This window comes from Amblyomma mixtum, chromosome 8 (genome assembly GCF_055824585.1).
Source record: "Amblyomma mixtum isolate Tamu chromosome 8, ASM5582458v1, whole genome shotgun sequence".
In the NCBI taxonomy this organism is placed as follows: domain Eukaryota; kingdom Metazoa; phylum Arthropoda; class Arachnida; order Ixodida; family Ixodidae; genus Amblyomma; species Amblyomma mixtum.
The window spans coordinates 73962916-73982598 of NC_143019.1; the positions used below are offsets into that span (position 1 = coordinate 73962916).

Genomic DNA, 19683 nt, shown 5'->3' on the forward strand with positions numbered 1-19683 from the left:
CACCGGAGGACGAGTGCAGAGTCGTCTATTCAATGACCGCTTCCTTTTCCCTCTACGTCAGCCATCTCCGTTCAGCTCACGGGGCTTTTATGAGTGTTTTTTATTTTGTTTCGTTTTGATTTCTGTCAACCTTTTCAAAAATCGAGAAAAACCAGGAAAACTAGGTCAGCTGTGGGCGAAAACGCTGAACGCATACACACGCGACTGGAGTAGCGGCGTTTCTGAGCCTGGGTTCAAAGCTGGCTGGCATTGGACTTTCAAATTTTATACATTGTGCAGTTTTTGTTTTTCGTTCTTTCCGCTGAACTGCGTTCTGGTTGCCTTTTCTCCTTTTCTGTTTTTGTTTTCTTCCGAGTTTTGCCTAGTTGCGGTTTTATTTCGCTTCCTTGATGACCCCGTTCCGTGAGCATCCCCTAAAGCCCGCATTAAGGAAGGGACAAACGGAACGCTGTAGCTATTCAGTGAGGGAAGGGCCAGCCTGTTTTTTTTTTTTGCCTTCTAGCTTCCCAGTTGTCGCTATTTCGCTTTCATTTTTCAGCTGGCCTTGGTTATGTATTCTCGTTCTCTCGGATAGCTTCCGCTCCACTTAATACGCCGTATGCAAAGAAGGGAATCCTTGCTGTACATCCGTTTGAATAGCGTCACTAGTGGTTTGGGTAACCGGTGTCGCAGTCTTTGGTTTTACAACAATAGCAGTGTAAGGACTGGTTCTGATGTAAGTTGTGTCGTTATTTTTGTCGCTGTCGCCATTGGAGTCAGAACTGTTCGGACGAAAAACTTCCTCTCTCCTGCACCCACCTGTGGGGGTTCTTTCGGTGGAGGCGTTCGGCTGTGGAGCGCAGAAAGAATAAAATAATGAATAAATAAATAATTAGATCAGTAATTAATTATTTATTTAATAAATACGCTAATTTTTCACCTGGCCACCGCGGTGGCTCAGTGGCTATGGTGCTCGGCTGCTGGCCCGAAAGACGTGGGTTCGATCCCGGCCGCGGCGGTTGAATTTCTTTGGAGGAGAAATTCGAGGCCCGTGTACTGTGCGATGTCAGTGCACATTAAAGAACCACAGGTGGTCGAAATTTCCGGAGCCCTCCACTACGGCGTCTCTCATAGCCTTAGTCGCTTTGGGACGTTAAACCCCATAAACCAACCAATTTTTCACCTAGGTGCCATTTCTGGGGCCTCTGTTTATTTGGTACTCCAACAACCGGTCCGAATAAGCGCACCTTTGGTTGGTAAAGAAACGTCTTAAGTCTGAACGAAACAAATTGCTTAATTCTGTGCAAATTATTTATTTGTCTCTGTAATTAACTTTGATATTTGGTCATTGAAGATATCCAGATGGCCCGCTAAGCGGGCATTCTCGAGAATGTGCCCCGAGTGAGCACGATGCACGTGGTCGCAGGGTCACGTGGCACTTGTGGGGCTTCAGACGGGCGCCACTGAGGGGCGTAGCGTTCTAAGGAGGCGCTGGCTTGGGGGCATGGTACAGTCGTCGCTACACTTGTCTGAAACGACGTCCTTGAAATAACCACCCTACTAACCTCCTCTGACTATTAATGTGTTGAATTCTTCCGTTACAAACGGTCGTTCCGTCCGGAGTTCAAACTGTTAGTAGTTTTTGAGTGTGGCTCACGAAGTTTTTTATGAAACACGTCGAAGCTTGGTCGACGTTTCAACGCTGGGATGATTTTCCCGAATATATCGATAAATAATTGGAAGGAATGAATTTACGACTAAGTGCCTGTAGGTGTCCAAATCGGAGATGACATTTTTAGGAACAGGAGCACTGATGTATCGAACGTCGAGTATGGCCTTGAACTGAGTTCGCGTATTTTTCATTTTGTACCTGTCACGTTCGGGTTTGCTGTAGCTGTGTATAGTTAAGCAAGGATGCCAAGGACGCAGAAGGATAGTGCGTGTGACGCGCACACAGAGATACATTTACATACGTCTCATGTCTCTGGGTAGTTTTCATCTGTCAATTCCGCTCTATAATGTTGCGTTTTTAGATCTTTAGCCCTACTGGTCGCGTTTCAAGCCTCCTAACTATGCCGATTCCATGGATATAATCCAAGATGACGGCCTCCACAGCAACGACATTGTATCCCCATGGTTGCCATGGTGACCGAGGTGGTTACATATTGGAATAAAACAATAACAGGCAGCAGAGTGATGTCCGAGCCCCATTAGTTCAGGTCCATTAGTTCAGGTCGACGAGTGTAAATACTTAGGTGTTACGATAACTAACGACTTGAACTGGACCAGCCACATTAATAAAATCTGTACATCAGTCCTTAGGAAACTAGGGTTTCTTCGTTTCAAATTAAGGTCGGCCCCTTCCATTGTTAAGCTGCTTGCATACAATACCCTTATCAGACCTCAACTGGAATATGGCTGTACAGTATGGGACCCTCACTTGAAAAAAGACGTAAATAAACTAGAAATGGTACAGAGAAAGGCAGTTCGTTTCATATTCAATTCATACCACAGATTAGATTCTCCATCGTCTCAAATGAGTGCTAACAACATTTTGACCTTAGAAAGCAGAAGAAAGATTTCCAGGCTGCGGTTTCTGTATCGGCTCTGCAATCACCAACTTGGTATCAACGCGCAATTGTTCATTCATCCACGTGAGGGTCGTCAAACTTGGCACACCCATCTTTACAACCTGGAACCAATCTTTGCGCGTACTAACAGGTTTAAGAACTCGTTTTTTCCGCGCACTGTCTCACAATGGAATGCACTCCCAATAGAAGTTTTTACCGCGCATGATGTACATGTTTTCGAAGAACGAGTACGAAAAGCTCTGGGTTGATGTTACTCTTCGCTTTTTGCTGATTCATTTCTTTTTCTTTCTTTTTCTGTGTTTGCACTGCATGCTGCGCGTTTGATTGCTTTGACTGCTTTGACCTGTTGATTGCTTATGATTGCTTGTGTTTTTTTTTTGTGTGATTGCTTGCTAATGGTGGCGCTGAATTGCGTTTACTTATGACCTGTATAGCCCTCCTGCTTGGTCTTCAATGACTGCAGTATGTTTTAAATAAAAAATAAAATAAAATAAACAACTCGAAGCTAACCTATGTCGATGCGGTATACATATCCCAGTCGGGCAGGTGTCAAAGTCGGGCCGCTTAGTCCCGACAACATTCCTGTAAAATTTCTGGGCCAACCGTTTGCCGCAGGACCTTCCGGATAGTGTCATACGATTCAGCGTTTCGGCAGCATAAACTTACTAGGTTTCAGAAATCAACCAGCTTAAGAGGGTCGAATGTGTGAAACTTGTAGGTAAAGCATGCAAAGTCTTTTTCGGCTAGCGCTTGAAATAGTGAATTAATCGCCCATTAAAATCCGGACGCCCTTCAAGCTTCTCCGCAGCGCACAACGCCAAGTGGGGAGCGCATGATGACGTCATCGAAGGTATCGGTACATTTCCAACGCACAAACGCCTGCTTTGAAGGAAAAAATCCAACGCCACCGAAGGCGAACCCTGCCGAGAGTTGTTTGGCAGCGTCTAACGCGTCTGGACAGGGTGTGGCTGACGAGAGCGGTAATTTGAAATCATACCTTCCGTGACGTCACGCTGAATTTCCTTGCACTTCTCCGGTGCATTGAGGAGAAGCGCAAAATTCAATCGTCGATTGTGTCACTATTTTAAATGCTAGTGCATAAACACTTAGCATGCTTCACTTACAGCCTACATAGATTTGAATTCTTGAATATCGCAAAATTGTTAAAAAAGTGCTGCAGTTGCCCTTTAAGTTAAAGCCTAACTCGAGGCAAGGATTCGAGCCGGCCAACTATGTTAGTTATGTTAACGACCGATATTTCATCGTTGCCTCAGCATCGGCTCATTTTTATTGGATGTACGGTAGAATGCTTCCTCTCCACCAAAATGTCTTTACTTACTGAGAACAAATGTCTTACTTCCCCGCCTATGTCTTTTTGTTAAACATTGAACGTCATGATGATCGTTGGCGTTACTTTGTACTGCCCATTTCAAGGCCTAGTGCCCACTTCACAGTGCCATTTTTTAAAAAATAAAAAAAGTGATGTGCGGACACAGCGCAATAAAGCGGTGCAGAAAGTGGCGAGCCATGAAAAGGAGAAAAAAGCTAACAAAGAAAGAATAAAAAAAAGACAAGACAAAGCCCGCAGCTTTCAAAGAAGTAAAGGAAGGAAGAGAAATAAAAAAAGAAGCGAAGGCAGAGTCGAACACACAGAAGAAGCAATGACCCGTGGAGCCAAACGGGAAAGCCGCAGCGGCTACGGGGATGGGGATGGAAAGGGGTCGAGAAAGAGAGAGAGAGACAATAAAGAGGTGAAGGAGGGATATGCAGGACGGGCCATTCATGCTGGGGGCACGCACGCGCGCATGTTTGTGTGTGTGTATTATACACAGACGCACACAGACGCCCGCGCTGCGGCAGTGTTCGCACCAAGTCGGGCGACTTTCGCGGGTTAGGCCAGTGCGGCGGCACGGGTGGCCAGTGGCGATCGATGCACCGAGAGGGCGAAGGTGAGGGGGAGTGCAGTGAAGGGGAAGGGCCAGTGGCGTGGTACCGCTCACGCTTCAGGAAGCTGCCCGCTGATGACGACGAGGATGCTGGCGGCAGTGGCCGCGGAAGTCCCGGCACGCCGCAGGGAAAGAAAGGGAAAAGAGGCGAAGTCGAGAAGGCGGCGGGAAGAAAATAGAGTAAATAGGGAAGAAGACGTACAATGAATGTGAACGAATGAAAGAAAGGGAAAGCGGAAGCGTTTAAGGAAGAAAGGAACATAGGGAAAACGGCAAAATTCGAGACTAACGCATAAAATAAGGGCATGACAAAAAGGGGTGAACTTAAGGAACAAAGGCTGAGAAGTCATGTGACATAAGAAAGGGGAAAAAGGAAGATAGCAAGGCGGAAGAAAGCAAGGAGGAAGAAATCAAGTAGGAACCATGTAAGAGCTAAAGACGAGAGACAAAGGGAAAAAAGGAGAAGTTGAGAAGGCGGCGGGAAGAAAATGGAGAACGGAGAAAAAAATAGAGAGAATAAAAGGGGAAGAAGACGTGCAATGAATATGAACGAATGAAGAAAGGAAAGGAAAAGAGGAAGCGTTTAGGGAAGAAAGGAACATAGGGAAAGAGGTAAGAGTTCAAGATGAAGGCATAAAATAAGGACATGACAAAACGGGGAGTACTTAAGGAACAAAGGCTAAGAAGTCACATGTCATAAAAATCGCGGCAAAGAAAAGGAAAAAAAGAAGTCGAGAAGACCGCGAGAAGAAAAGGGAGAGCGGAGTAGAAAATAGAGAATAAATGGGGAAGAAGACGTGCAATGAATATGAACGAATGAAAAAAGGAACGGAAAAGAGGAAGCGTTTAGGGAAGAAAGGAACATAGGGAAAAGACGGCAAGGATTCAAGATGAACGCATAAAATAAGGGCATGACAAAAAGGGGTGCACTTAAGGAACAAAGGCTAAGTAGTCACGTGACATAAAAAAGGAAAAAAAAGGAAGATATCAAGGAGGAAGAAATCAAGTAGGAACCATGTAAAAGCTAAAGACGAGAGACAAACGAAAAGTCTGGGGCACTAAAAGACGATTCCTGCTCGAAAAAAAAGGAATGGGGTCAGTCTGCTTTCTTCCGGGTCACCGATGTTTGTCGTGGCTTCCACAGTTGGAGCGGACAATAACAGAACGGAACAAGGAACCAAGGATGCGCTTGGCAGAAGTGCTCCTAAGCCGACTTTAGGAGTGCTGAAAAAATGTTTCTCGTCAAAACACTGTCGTTGAGTGGAGCGTTGTTTTGCAGAGCTTGCGACAGTCGGCGGTCGAGTAATGATCCGGAATGTCTAGACGGCGATGGTCACAGAGGCGGCGGCTCATTGTGCGGCAGGGAGATGGCGATGATGATTGCGATGGCGGTCGTGATGGCGACAGTTGGTACAGAAATCGAAAGGAGAGACAACAAAACAATTAGTGAAAAAGGCATGGAAGGGGGAAAGACGCAGGAAAAGAAGGCAGATAAAAGAAGTCCAATGCAGGAAAGGAGGGGAAAATGAAAGGAAGGAGCGTTTCATCTTCCAGGTCAAGGAAAGCCGCTTTGGCGAGCGGATCAAAGTGCGAAAAGTTTAGTTGCAGGATTGTGTGTGTAAACATCACTTGAAGAGTATTACAAAAAAAATTAACGACAAAGTTCACTGTGTACCTTTAAAGTGCTCAGTCGGGCAAAGTGTGCTTTTAAGAGGCGAGGAGAAGTGAATGAAGAACACCGCACAATGACAGGGTAAGGAAAATTTATTGAAAGGCTGACATGCATATTTAAACCATCGAAGGCAGAAAGGAACAGCGCGGACCTGTAACTATGAATGAGGACGACACAGGAACGGATGCGCCTGCTGTGTAGCAGCACCTTTACAAACTATCCACATTTCTTTTTCTGAGTCACGGAACTTGACGCTAGAAGGAAACTATAGCGATGTTAAATTCGGCACAAAGGGCAGTACTGTGTCAGAGGTTAGCGATAATCACTATACTTCTCAAATACCGCCTATTTAAAGTCGACAGCATAAGCTCAGTGAGGTATACGTCGGCGGCTTGTTCTTTCATGCTTTCTTGGGATACGCATTCAATATATATTGAAATTTATGTCGCTTCTCTACTTCCTTCGCTTTTAAATGGCAGTTTGTGCAGAGACTATGACAGCGAATTCAGTGAAGGCGGCCTTTCACGCCTTTCACCGCCAGTGGTTGCTATTGTGGTGCAACTTTCAAAACTGCGCTACTGTAACTGTGTAAGCTTGACGGTGTTTTGGTGTGCTTTCAGAGATATGAACTTGTCAAACGTGTGCGCAGCGGACAGCGAATGACAGTCCTTTATTTCGATCGCGTACTCGGGACATTCATTCAAAGTGTGCGCGAGCTAAACATTGGACAATGATTCCCAGTTCGGCGCCAACCTATTTTTACTGGCACTTGTGCCGATCGAGAGAAATACCTACTTGGCGCATTGCCAACGCTGTGCGAAGTTCACGTGCGCTCTGCGAAAGCTTCGTCTATCTAGAAACGGCGTTTTTGACGCTCGCATTTTAAAAACTTGCCCGGTTTCCGCTAGACACATAACGATATTTGCAGGCAGTATGGAACTACAACATATGGGCATACAATATGCAAACAGAGCGTTGCCTGATAAAAATTCGCAGGCGATCAATACGATTCATGTGGGAGTGTATGCATTAGCATTTAGTGTTCCACCACGATGGAGCAGCCGCTACTACCGACTGGGTCATACGGTGCGAGCGGGTGGCAGGATCCAGTCCACCAATCGCCATATGACGCGGCATTCCACTTTCACCACCCTTTGACTCTGATTGGCGGCCGCGATGTCCCTTCGCCAACAGCCTCCTCGCATTCCCTGTTTCTCTTCTTTCTCCACTTTCTCTCTTTCTCCCCTCTTCACGTTCTCCTGCCAACCGAGGCTTGAGACGTAAACGGCGGACACTTTGCGGGAATGGGCGTTCTAATGCTAACGTATTATTATAGTAGCCCAGGCATCGGATAGTGTATATTGAGGTTGGTTGGTTAGTTGGTTGGTTGGTTTATGGGGTTTAACGTCCCAAAGCGACTAAGGCTATGAGAGACGCCGTGGTGGAGGGCTCCGGAAATTTCGACCACCTGGGGTTCTTTAACGTGCACTGACATCGCACAGTACACGGGCCTCGAATTTCTCCTCCAAAGAAATTAAGTTGAGCGGAAGATTGTCATAAAAGCAACCAACATGCACATTAGCGAGTTTTTAGTGACAGCAGCAGAACATAGAGAGACCTGGAGGGTTTTGGCCCGCGAGGTCACGGAAACCCGGACACGACTTCACGACTCAACAGCAACAACCAGCAATACATAACTAACGGAACTCTTTGACACATGCGGGCAAATCATTGTGTGCTTCAAGTTGAAATAGTGCCCAGGTTGCTTCTAAGTGCGCGCAAATTTCTTTTTGCATTTCTCGAAAAACGGATAGGTTGAACATTGCCGCTTGCAGACAGTCGACTCGAGTCGGAAGAACGAAGGCCTTCTTTCTCTTACTCGAAAGTTGAGTGCATGAAGTAGTCTGCTGGATAAAGCTCTTGCCTCGAGGTAGACATGCAAACTATGGCGCTCGCTTTTTATTTTGTCGTTAAACATATTTTTTTTTCCTCTTTTCAGGGCGGGTAACACTGCCAGGCCGGCGGAACAGTCCCGGAACGGGCCACTCCAGGTACGTATTCTGAGATTAAAAAATTTGAAATTCAGAAAAAGAGGAGCCTCAAGCTGGTTCGTGGGGCTATTTTAACCAGTAATGTAAACGTTGAATGAATCATTACTGTTGGTAATACAGAAGAGCACGACATAAGGTGTAAGAAAAAGACAATCAGGACGATACCTATCTTGTTCCTTTGTGGTTTACGTCCTCGTGTTGGGCCTCGCTACACTGTTACGAGCCCCACTAGCCCGACAGTATGCCTTGATGAAAAACACTTTTGCTCGGCGCAAATGGTATGAACGCAAACGAATGAGACTTCCCCGGCGCTGTGCGTTAAACTAGTACCAGCTAATAATGTTTAAAATAAGGCAGTCAATACTGATTAGCATCCACTCAGTGCAGCAGTACGGTTACAAAGGAAAGCTATACAACAGGATAGTTAAGCGGGCGAGTTGGTGATACATTACGCAAAAAACAGCGCGAACAAACGGGGACGAGACAGTCCTGTGTATTCTTCGTCTCGTCCCCGTTTGTTCGCGCTGTTTTTTGCATAAAGCTATACAGCTTGCACGGAAACTTCGTAGTTGAAGAAAAATTCGCACTGCTCCGGGGATCGAACCCGAGCCCACTTTTGGTTAGCTCGGATGCTTGAGCGACTGCGCTGGAAGTCATATGTTAGAAAGGGCTTTAAAAAGAAAGAAAAATAAAATAGCGGGAAGGGCCCTTTAATTTTTCTTTCTTTTTAAAGCCCTTTTTAACATATGTCTTCCAGCGCAGTCGCTCTATCAACCGAGCTAACCAGAACGATTAGCCGATGTTAGAGCGAGACTAAATTGTCAACAACTTGAAGCAGGAAGGACATTAGCCCAATGTTAAGGGGAATCTCCCTATTTGGGGTAGATTTATAAAAGGGAATAACTGTAGCTGTACGGCTGCGATTTGGTGGGCGCCAATGAATAATCACTTATTACAAATGTACTCCATCTTGGAATATTCCCCTCATATTTTTTTCATATTTTTCTCCAAAACATTGCTCTTATTGAAGGCTGAGAAGTATTCTTATGTTCATGCCCCTTGTTTCATGCGAAGTCTGCAGAATGGTAAATCTTGGCCAGCACATGAAAAGTAGAGGAAAATAAGGCATATAGATAGCAGAAAATCCCGAGAGGGAGTGAGCGTAGGCAATTTCGTGGCTCTTACTTGATGGCAGGGTTAATTTCTTGGAGCTTTATGCTCCAAATTCCTGCCCGTATCAAACCTTTCAGAACACTTTAAATCCGGAGACTTCCGGGGACGAAACCTAGCGTCTTTTCCCCCCTGTAATTCAGTATGTTGTTGGCACAACTTGCGATGCACAGAAGAATATTTGCAGGCGAAACATGTCTTGCATGACAAAGCGCGCACAACGTAGACGACGCTCGGATTTCACCGGCGAGGTTCGATTGGAAGCCCCGCCAGTCAGTGGCTCTAGTGGAATCGACAGCAACCGAGTCTGCAATCCTGATTCCTGCGCGGTATATTGACATTACTGGAACGTGAGTCCCCCTGCGGCAGCTCGAGTTGATGCGGCTTTACTGTGCATTTGCTTTCAGGTGGGGCTTACGGAACCTCTATCGAATCTCTGAATTAGAGCGGCGGCGTTCAGGAGCGGGATTGCTATCTGGTGAAAGCGCATGGCTTCCTGTCGACTCCTCACGACTCTCCTTATCTATATAAAGTTTCGGGTGCTTTTCTCTTCAGGACTTCTCTGGTACCGCTCTGAATAAGGCATGACAGGGACTGCCTTTTCGGCTCTTGGCTCGATTTTCATCCTCTTTGCTGTTTTGGTTTGTTTAGTGCAGTTTGGGGAGCAACCGATTTTTATCATTAACAAAAAAAGTTATAGAGACTCACGAACTTTTTCAGTGTGGTGTATTAAATTGGTCGTCTATTTCTGTTTAGGGCTATCAAAATGCGCTAGGGTAGAGTCAATGTGACGGTTTCAATATCAGATCCGGTACTTGCTTAAGGCAGCGAAGCAGCCAAGCGTATTGTGAGTTAGATGAGGATGGTGTCTTTCTCGGCTAAATTTTCAGGTCTGCCTACAAACTCTAATGGGGATGATGTTTTCGTTAAGGACGTCATCACGAGGCACACTGCGTGCTTCGAGCTTTGCGTTGATGGTAATATGCAAGGTATTAAAGGCGTTTCACCTAAGACTTTACACAATTTCTAAAAATATGCTTTTCGTGTTAAAAACCGCTTTTTTCGGCATAGCGTTGTCAGCTGTATAGTGCATCAGGATACAGCTAAGACGTGCTAACTAGCAGGCTGGCTACCTAATTTTGAATAGTTAAATTTTTAAGTATTACGGTTTGCCTCCTTAATTATTGAAAGGCGTGTAGCCCCCGTAATTAACATTCATATCAGTTTTTAGAATTTCGAAAGCGTGGTTACCTTCGATGCTGTGGCCTAACAAAATTTGGCTATTTCGAGGAGTTTCGTCTACTGGAGTGGCTGCTTTGCCTGCAAGCTTCTCGAAAGCGCATGTATTTCGGCAAGATGCAGCCAAAATTTGTTGAGCCACAGCACCGAGGGTCACCGTGTTTTCGCAATTCTTAAAACTGATATAGATGTTAATTACGCTGGGCTACATGCCCCTCAATAATTAAGGAGCCTAACAGTGACAGTTAAAAAGTAAATTTTTCGATATTAGTTAACCAGCCTGCTAGTTAGCCCATCTTAGCCGTATTCTGATGTACTACGCTGCTTACTTTGCTAAGCCGAAAACGCGCTCTTCTAACTCAAGAACCCTGTTTTAAAAACTCTGCAAAGCATTTGGTGAAACACACTGCATATTTCAAGAATTCACCTCTTTGAGCAGGACCTCCAGAGCTCTTGAAACGTTGCTTAATTCATGTCCCCGTTGCGGTGAACATTACAGTTTCATGACTCTCAGCCGCCGCGGTGGCTCAGTGGTTATGGTGCTCGGCTGCTGACCCGAAAGACAAGGGTTCGATCTCGGCCGCGGCTGTCGAATTTCGATGAGGCGAAATTCTAGAGGCCCGTGTGCTGTGCGACGCCAGTGCACGTTAAAGAACCCCAGGTGGTCGAAATTTCCGGAGCGCTTCACTACGGCGTCCCTCATAGCCTGAGTTGCTTTCGGACGTTAAAACCCATAAACCAAACCAAACCAGTTTCATGACTCTCATGCTGCGACCTATCACAAGGCACTAGAGGCTTGCACATACGGCCGCCGGCAGGCGTTTCATGACTCATGATCATCAGCATCAGGAACATCAGCCCGCTGCCATGCAGTGCAGAGTGAAGGTCTACCCCAATGATTTCCGATTAACCCACTCGTTTGCCAGCAAGCGGCTACCGAATCCTTGCAAATTTTATCTTCTCTGTCCACCTGACCTTCAGCCGGCTCCTGCGACGCTTGCCGTCTCTGGGAATCGACTGAATGCACGAGCTTCCTTAAATACACCGAAATGAAGAATTTCTCTCTGCTTTTCTCGGAGCGTTACGTTCAAGACAACGCGTTAAATTTGTCAGATGCACCGGCTCTCACATCCAATGGCAAAGCACTGGCTTCTGATGGGCAAAGCAATTTCCACGGAAATTAGTGGTGGTGAAGGAATCTTGGTAAAAGTTTTAAACTGCCCGTGTGGCTGGACCGGTGTCGAGCTCTGCAGTACGCTCCGCGCAGCTATGGCGACGTCGAATGACCGCTAATGAAGTCTGGGCTGTCCCGCGGCCGCTAATTGCCTCCGACGCCACAGGTAATTAGGACGTCCGAACTGCGGTCGGCTCTTGTCTGCTGGGCTAAACAGAAGAACCGTCCACGTGTGTGTACACCGAGCCGCATAAAAGGTTGACTAATGACGACTAAATGCTGTCACTATGCGGCTTCTGATTTTTTTTTTCAGGATTCTCTCTCTCTCTCTTTCATGTGCGGTTACTTTGTATGTCTGCGTAAATTGGCGGTGCTGGTTGGCAGGGCTTATAAGAAGGACGCAGTGTAAATTTGCTGATGGGCAGGGATGATAAAAAGGACGCATCTACGAGGAAAAATTTGCAAAAAGAAACGAAAGGTGTTAGCCGAGGTGTGGGACTTAATGGCTGAAACTAAATTTTCGATAAAAAATTTGGCAGACGATTACGGTTGTCGGTAATGCGAAACTTGAATGCAGCTATACGCACGCCAATTGCCACCCTTGGCAGATGGCGTGTTTCGCTGTTAGCCACCGTCCAGGGTGTTCCCGTGGCAGCCACCTTCCGATTTTCCATGCCTCTGTTCTCGCCATGGCAGGCGGTGTTTTGTTCTGCTACAGCCTGCCAGCACGCCACCTGTCACACGCTGTAACACGCCACCGTTCTACTACTTCCTGCCAATACGCCACCTGCCACACGCCGTGACACGTCACCGTTCTGCTACTACCTGCCTACACGCCACCGTTCTGCTACAACCTGCCAACACGCCACCTGTCGCACACTGCAACACGCCACTGTTCTGCTGCTACCTGCCAACACGCCACCTGTCACGCACCATAACACGGCACTGTTCTGCTACTACCTGCCAACACGCTACCTGTCGCACGCTATAACGCGCCACCGTTCTGCTATTAACTGCTAACACGCCACCTGTCACACACCGTAACACGGCATCGTTCTGCTACTACCTGCCAACACGCCACCTTTCGCACGCCATAAAACGCCACCGTTTTGCTACTAACTGCAAACACGCCACCTATCACACACCATAACACGCCACCGTTCTGCCACTACCTGCCAACACTCCACCTGTCACATGCCGTAACACGCCACCGTTGTGCTACTACCTACCGACATGCCACCTTTTACATGCCGTAACACACCATCGTTGTGCTACTGCTTGCCAACACGCCACCTGTCACATGCCGTAACACGCCACCGTTATGCTACTGCTTGCCAACACGCCCTCTGTCGCACGCTGTAAGAGGACGCTTAGCTACTACCTTCCGATGCCGACTACGACGCGGAACGCAGGAATGGGCGCCTTGGAGCTAAGAAGAGCCTAAGTTAATAAGAGGAAAAAGACTTCTGCGAGGCGATAAATGCGGGGTTATTAGCCTTGGGGTATCTGTTGTCACCGGAAGGAGATGTCACTTTGTGCTGATTTTATCTTCACGGGCGGTATGTTCTGGTCATCAACGTCCGCTCTCATTGTGATGCTTTTGGTGTAATCGGCACATTTGGCTATGGCGTACGACGGTGTATCGACCGCGCAAGTTTGATGAATGATTAGAAGATAGAAAGCATTCAAAAAAGGGCGTCGACCTCACAGACTTTCGCTAACCGGACGTTGTGATGTATGGCATTGGGGAATAACAAAAATATGAAGGATTAAAACATGGCCGTAGACGTTTTTCTATGTTTACCAACACTACGCTCTGCGGTATTAGTTTGCTGAAAAGCAAAAATAACATGGAAAAGGTTTGAAAGAGAGGCGTAGACATCTGAGACGTTTACAAACAAGGCGCTTCTTTTAGCAGTGTACCGCTGAGTCGCCACCGGAAGTCTGACTTGGCTCCGGTCAAGCTTCCGGTGGGAGCTTCTGGCGGCTCAGTAAAAAGCCGCTTTCATCACTCTCTGCGCCGGCTTGCACCATTTTTGTTTGTGCGGTTCGCCTCCAAAGGAGGAGCCGAGATTAGTAATTCAGCACCGAGTTAGGAAAATGTTTTTTTTTGTGCTTGTGGAGAAAAAAAGAAAGCACACAGAAAAATACCGATGCTCGTGCCTTCGATCGCTGCACTTTTGATCCTTCTGCCTCCACACCCCTATCGTTAGTTCTTCACCCTGTCCACCTGCCGCAGTGGCTCAGTGGCTGTGGCGCTAGGTTGCTGATCATGAGGTCCTGGGATCGAATCCCGGTCACAGCAGCAATATATAAATGATGGCGGAATGCAATGCGATGTCAGTGGACGTCGAACAGCCTCATGTCGTTTCAATTAGCTGTGCAATAACGAGACACTGAAAACGGAAAGATTTTCTGATCTTTCACGAGGGAACCATTAATGGTCCCTTTATTGCAGATATAGAACATCTTCGAGATTAATTAAAAAAGGATTATCAAGGTGTAATTAAACTGAGGTAACTTTGCGGCTATCTGAATGTCTAAGACGACATATCTGCGCACAGAACTGAGGCGCATTCAGTAAACTATGAGTAAAATTCAGAAGTTGTTCATATATTTTTAGTGCGGCATCACGACCACAGAAATCTCAGTCTGTTTTACAGCTAGCGCCAGATTTTGCGTGAATTTATCTTTCAGAAGGCCTCCTGCATCTCCGGCATGTGACACTTTCATTTTGCGTTGATAAACCGGTTGGAAAAGGCTGTTTACGCAAATATCTGAGCAATTCATTTTGTTCTGGCAGCAGAAGTAAATATTATTCGCGTTCCTGCGATCCGTATCACAGGTGTTACGCCGGAAATCGCAGCATTACTGCTGAGCTCACCGCTACGGCGTCCCTTTGTCGCTGCCTCTTTACACCCCATTCCTCCTCCCTACCTCATGGCGTGGTGCAGCTGTCCATAGAGAGCAAAAAAATTTCGTTCCGGTGGGAAACCGCATGAATGTTGACGCAAGCGTATAGGCGCATATCTGCCACGTAAGCGATAGGCTCCATCGCTCACCTGGCGGAAACAGTTCTCGCTTCTATAGCCAGGCGGCTGTAGTACTTGGAAAGCGAAACACGGATATGGGATTCATCACTGTCCGTTGTGTTGCCTTATTTAGAGCCGTGCAAAAGTGTGCGCAGGGCACGCAAGCAGTTCCTACTCGTGACCGTCAATCAAGTGCTTTCGCTTCTACTATATAAAGCCCCTGTGAGGAAATCCCGCATGTACTTGCAAGAGTGGAGCTTCGTTCGGAGTCTCAGAGCACAACCGCATTGCATTCCATTACAAGTGACGTCGTGTCGAGAAAACGTTGTTCAGGGTGGCGTAAATTTGTCTTATGTCTTCTCTGGTTACAGGCCTATAAGCAGCGGTGGGCGCAGTATTTCTGGAGATTCTTATCGCTTCTGACAGGACACCTTGTCTTGCGGTGTGGTGATGCTGCGCTGAAAGATTAATATCTGGCTGGTAGGAGCAAGCGCTGGCGTAGTTCTGCAATACCAGATAACATTCCCTTTTTGTGATACTCTGGCACTCCATATTTATGGGTGTGCTTCATCGGGGTATCCGGTTGCGGTCTGGATGTCGCAAAGGACCAAGAATCAGTTTGCGAGGCTGTTTGTGCTCCGGGTAAATGGAGACAGAAAAACGTCATCCATGGTACTGCACGGCTATTATCTACCGCGCAGTCCTAAGATGGCTCAGGGTGAAGTATGGCTTGTTTAGTGTGCCGCAGAAAGTGGACATAAATGCTGCTGAAGGCCTTCGATATAGAGTGAGTAGGCCAACTCTCTTAGTAGTCCTCCTCAGTCAATCGGGATGTCTGGCGAGGCAGTCTCTGAGAATATTGTATGAATAGCACTACCAGGTATTGCTGAAACATCAGATTCTTCACTGCAACCGTTGAAATGGATCTGAGCACCGTTTGTTTTCTCGAAGCATTCATCAAAAAGTTCATTAGTTTTAAAGTTATGTAGGCTTCTGATATAGTGCTCTCGCTTGTAGTAGAAGCGACCTAGATTAAACAATATAAGGAAAGAATACAGGGTCAGTGGTAAGATCACAGAAGCACAAACGAAATATTTATTGCAGACGCATACCGAAGTATGCCTAGAGCCAACAATGTAGCATAAGAATTTGTGAACATCCGACAGCAGGAAACGGCGAAAAAAATGAAAGGTTGGTTTGGTTTGGTTTATGGGGTTTAACGTCCCAAAGCGACTGAGGCTATGAGAGACGCCGTAGTGAAGGGCTCCGGAAATTTGGACCACCTGGGGTTCTTTAACGTGCACTGACATCGCACAGTACACGGGCCTCTAGAATTTCTCCTCCAAAGAAATTCCAGCCGCCGCGGCCGGGTTCGAACCCGCGTCTTTCGGGTCAGCAGCCGAGCACCATAACCGCTGAGCCACCGCGGCGGCAAAATGAAAGGTAGTAAGGAAGAGAGCATCCGGGTAGACTAGCAATTCAGTTTCACGAAAGGCCTATGATCAACATAAATGACATTCGGCTGCTGTTGTCAGCCGGCATTTACGTTACAAAATGTCTCTGAGTTTTGACAAAGCCTGGTTGGACCTCAGAGTCCGCCAGGGCAGCGAAGTATGCGCTAGAGTGTTTAGTAGCCAGGCTAATATTGTAAGAAAGGACAGGTTGTGTCTACTTTTTCACAAAGATCTGACTCGTAGATATCTATAATATACCTTAGTGCCCATGCTAAAACCGTTAGAAAGGACCGGTTATCTCAACTTCTGTACAAAGGTTTCGCTCGTTGATATCTAATTTCCCTTCAGCTGCTCCATCCGTCACAAACTCGTTATCGCAATGCCCAATATCAAGTGCGCTCGAAATCTTAACTTACACATGTAAGCAAGAAACTCCGATACACACTTCGCAGCTTGCGGTAAGAGGCACTCGAAGATGGGAATAATTCCTATCTGCTTTTTTTTTAAACAATAAAAAAATTATTTTGAATAGTCATGCTTTTTTGTCACCTCTGCTCTATAATAGCTGTCGGAGTTATACTGCGAAGTGCTTCTTTGAATTTCAGGAAAGACAAAATGTCCAAGCAAGTGGTGTGCAGAGCACTGAATAGCTTCGAAGGAAAAGCTGCCAGCGGGATAACTGTTCCAGCGCAATCTGGCTTCTCCAAAGAAAAAATAATAATCAAAAAGCATTTCAGCAACCCCTTTCAACCAAGTTGCTTTTAATACAATGCATTGACGTCAATCGGGCAACTCTGTACGCCTTATGCCTGCTTTGTTAGGGGATGCTGATACGAATACATTGTTTCTTTCTCTGTTCGCGCGTTCAATAACAGTCCCCTTGCTAGTATAAGCAGTTGCTTAGCAACTGATTACCTCACCAAAGAGTTCGGATGCAATGGGGTGGCGATAAAACGTATCTACAATACAAGTGACTGTTTTGCATATGTAACAACTTTTGTTTCGCTACTCTTGCCAAAGAGAGAAAATCTCGCTCAACTTTATTCTTATTCGTTTAATTTTTGCTGCCTTATGGAAGCTGTGTTTCCTAATATTGAGTTTAATCGCGAACGATGGCTGTATCATTGTCGGTTATGTAGCGCTGGAGATATCTCTTCTTTTTATAACCAAGTTATCTTTGAAGTTGGGAGGGTTGAACTGGTTTTAAATGGCGGCCATAATGGATACTTATTGAATGCGAATTAAGTTTTCTTTGAGGACATTTATGCTTACACACAAGCACAAAAGAAAATAGAGGGTTGTCGAAGTTCATGGCTTCTTTTTGGTCATAGAGAACAGAAAGCTCGAAGGACATATCCTTTAGTGGACACATGTTTTAGCATCATTTGTCGAGATGGTCATGTCGGGTAAGGCAGTCACGATAATTTAAAAAGTGACTACTCATTATCGTCAACATGAGAACAGCCACAGTACTCTGTAAAGGAAAGGCATATAGCTTTTCAAGAAACTTCGCAGTTGAAGAAATTTTCCTAGTCGGTCGCACTGGAACATTTATGGTTGGGATCAATTGCTCCGTCATGTGGGGTTCGCTTAAATACATTAAACTAAATATTTTCACTGCCCAAGTAGCTTACTGGGGTACTCGGTTTTGTAGCACGGAAAGCAGCGCCGGAGAAACGGGCGGATACCAAGAAGGCGGGCACGCAAGACTCTGTCAGAACCGGGTATGAGTCCTCTTCCCATCTGTCCGTGTCTTCCGGTGCTGCTTCCAGCAAGGTCGTGGGCATGCGTAAGAAGTGCAAGGGAGCGTCGCATTGCGTTTAGTGGGACACGTGACCCATCGGTCGCGCGATGATGACAATGGTTTGGTTTGGTTTATGGGGTTCTCGTCCGAAAGCTACTCAGGCTATGAGAGACGCCGTAGTGGAGGGCTCCGGAGAATTACGACCGCCTGGGGTTCTTTAACGTGCACTGACATCGCACAATACACGGGCCTCTGGAATTTCTCCTCCAAAGAAATTCAACCGCCGCGGCCGGGATCGAACCCGCGTCTTTCGGGTCAGCAGCCGAGCACCATAAGCACTCAGCCACCGCCGTGGCCGATGACCGTGGACCTTTTACGAAACAGTTTCTGCGAACGTTCCCAGGAACTCCTGGACTTAGAGAACATTGAAACATCTAACTTTTACTAAATTATGTAATTCTTTCTTTCCATGGCCTGACACATTTATTACAGTACCTCTTCCCAAGCTGAATGCCGACCAGTCGAACGTCGAACAATCGTCTACACTGTGGCGAGTTAATTGCACTATAGGCACACGTGGCGCGTACGCCAGGAGTGCAACAGACAGGTAAATATAAAAGCAATGAGAATTTAGAGAGTAAGCTAATTTCTAGCGCCTAAACGTACACGTGTACACTAGAGAGCACTCTCAGGATTACGTGCGCTTCGCTTAAGCTTTCCCGCATGGCATTTCGAAACCGACCTCGCAAGAGCGCGTGTCGACGACAGTCCTACGCCGCCGTTGCCCTCTGCCGCGGTTAATAGGCTGTCAGCACTGCCTGCCGTTAATCTTGTGCGGGCATTTGCCGTGTGAACGCGAATGTGTGGGAGCTCTGCAGCTACTCGGTAAACACAACCGGTTACACAACGACTTGGAAGCCCCTCTTAAACGGCTGTGTTTGGAAGAGAAAAGCTAGGAAAAGATTAGGCAAGTAATTAGACAAGGCCTGCATTATTGTGCATAAAGTTCAGTGGTTCTTCGGATAGATACGCGCTTTTATATTTCGGTAGTACGTCCCTGACGTCTGAAAGGAACCTGTTTGTATGGACAGCCCACGCAACACACTTAACTTGAGAAGGCCAGTAGACTTGACGTTCTGCCCTCCTGCTCCGGTGTTGTTGGCGGCTGATGACCTGAATACTCTACGAAAGGCGTCGCTGAATAGGCGCTAACGATGGCGCCGGCGTGAATGAGGTAAGGCTGCTTAATTGCGTTTAACGTCGTATAAGGGCTCTAACGAGAGTGCTGGAGGCCGAACCGTGTGCGTGTTAGTAGCCGCGATTTCGCCATTGCGCCGAAACAACCTTCCCTGGGGGAGCGAAGAGATTGCCGAGACCGTGTCGAATAATAACGACCTTTGGGGGCTTGAGTTCGGACTAACGAACATTCACGTGTTATAACATCCTGGGGCTCCTACGCAGTGCCGCTGAACTTTGCTTTTTCTTACGCAAGGTTATGTTTGCCCATGGAGTTGGGCTAAGTAACGCGTTATGAGCAGTACTGCCATTAGTGGGCAAGGTCTGTAGAAAGTAGAATGACCCCTGAGTTCGAGAAGTTTCTAAGTGCTGCGGGAACTGTTTGCATCGCTAAG

The 19683-nt window shown here is 46.7% G+C and overlaps 1 protein-coding gene across 3 annotated transcripts in view; it reads left to right on the forward strand.

The window, feature by feature from the left end:
* Calx (sodium/calcium exchanger 3) overlaps positions 1-19683 on the forward strand; it is a 370386-nt gene that overhangs the window by 136263 nt on the left and 214440 nt on the right. For all 3 annotated transcript variants that reach the window (XM_089558541.1, XM_089558545.1, XM_089558544.1), the window contains exon 2: positions 8188-8239. The gene's annotated coding sequence lies outside the window, so the exon portion shown is untranslated. The remainder of the gene's footprint in view (positions 1-8187; positions 8240-19683) is intronic.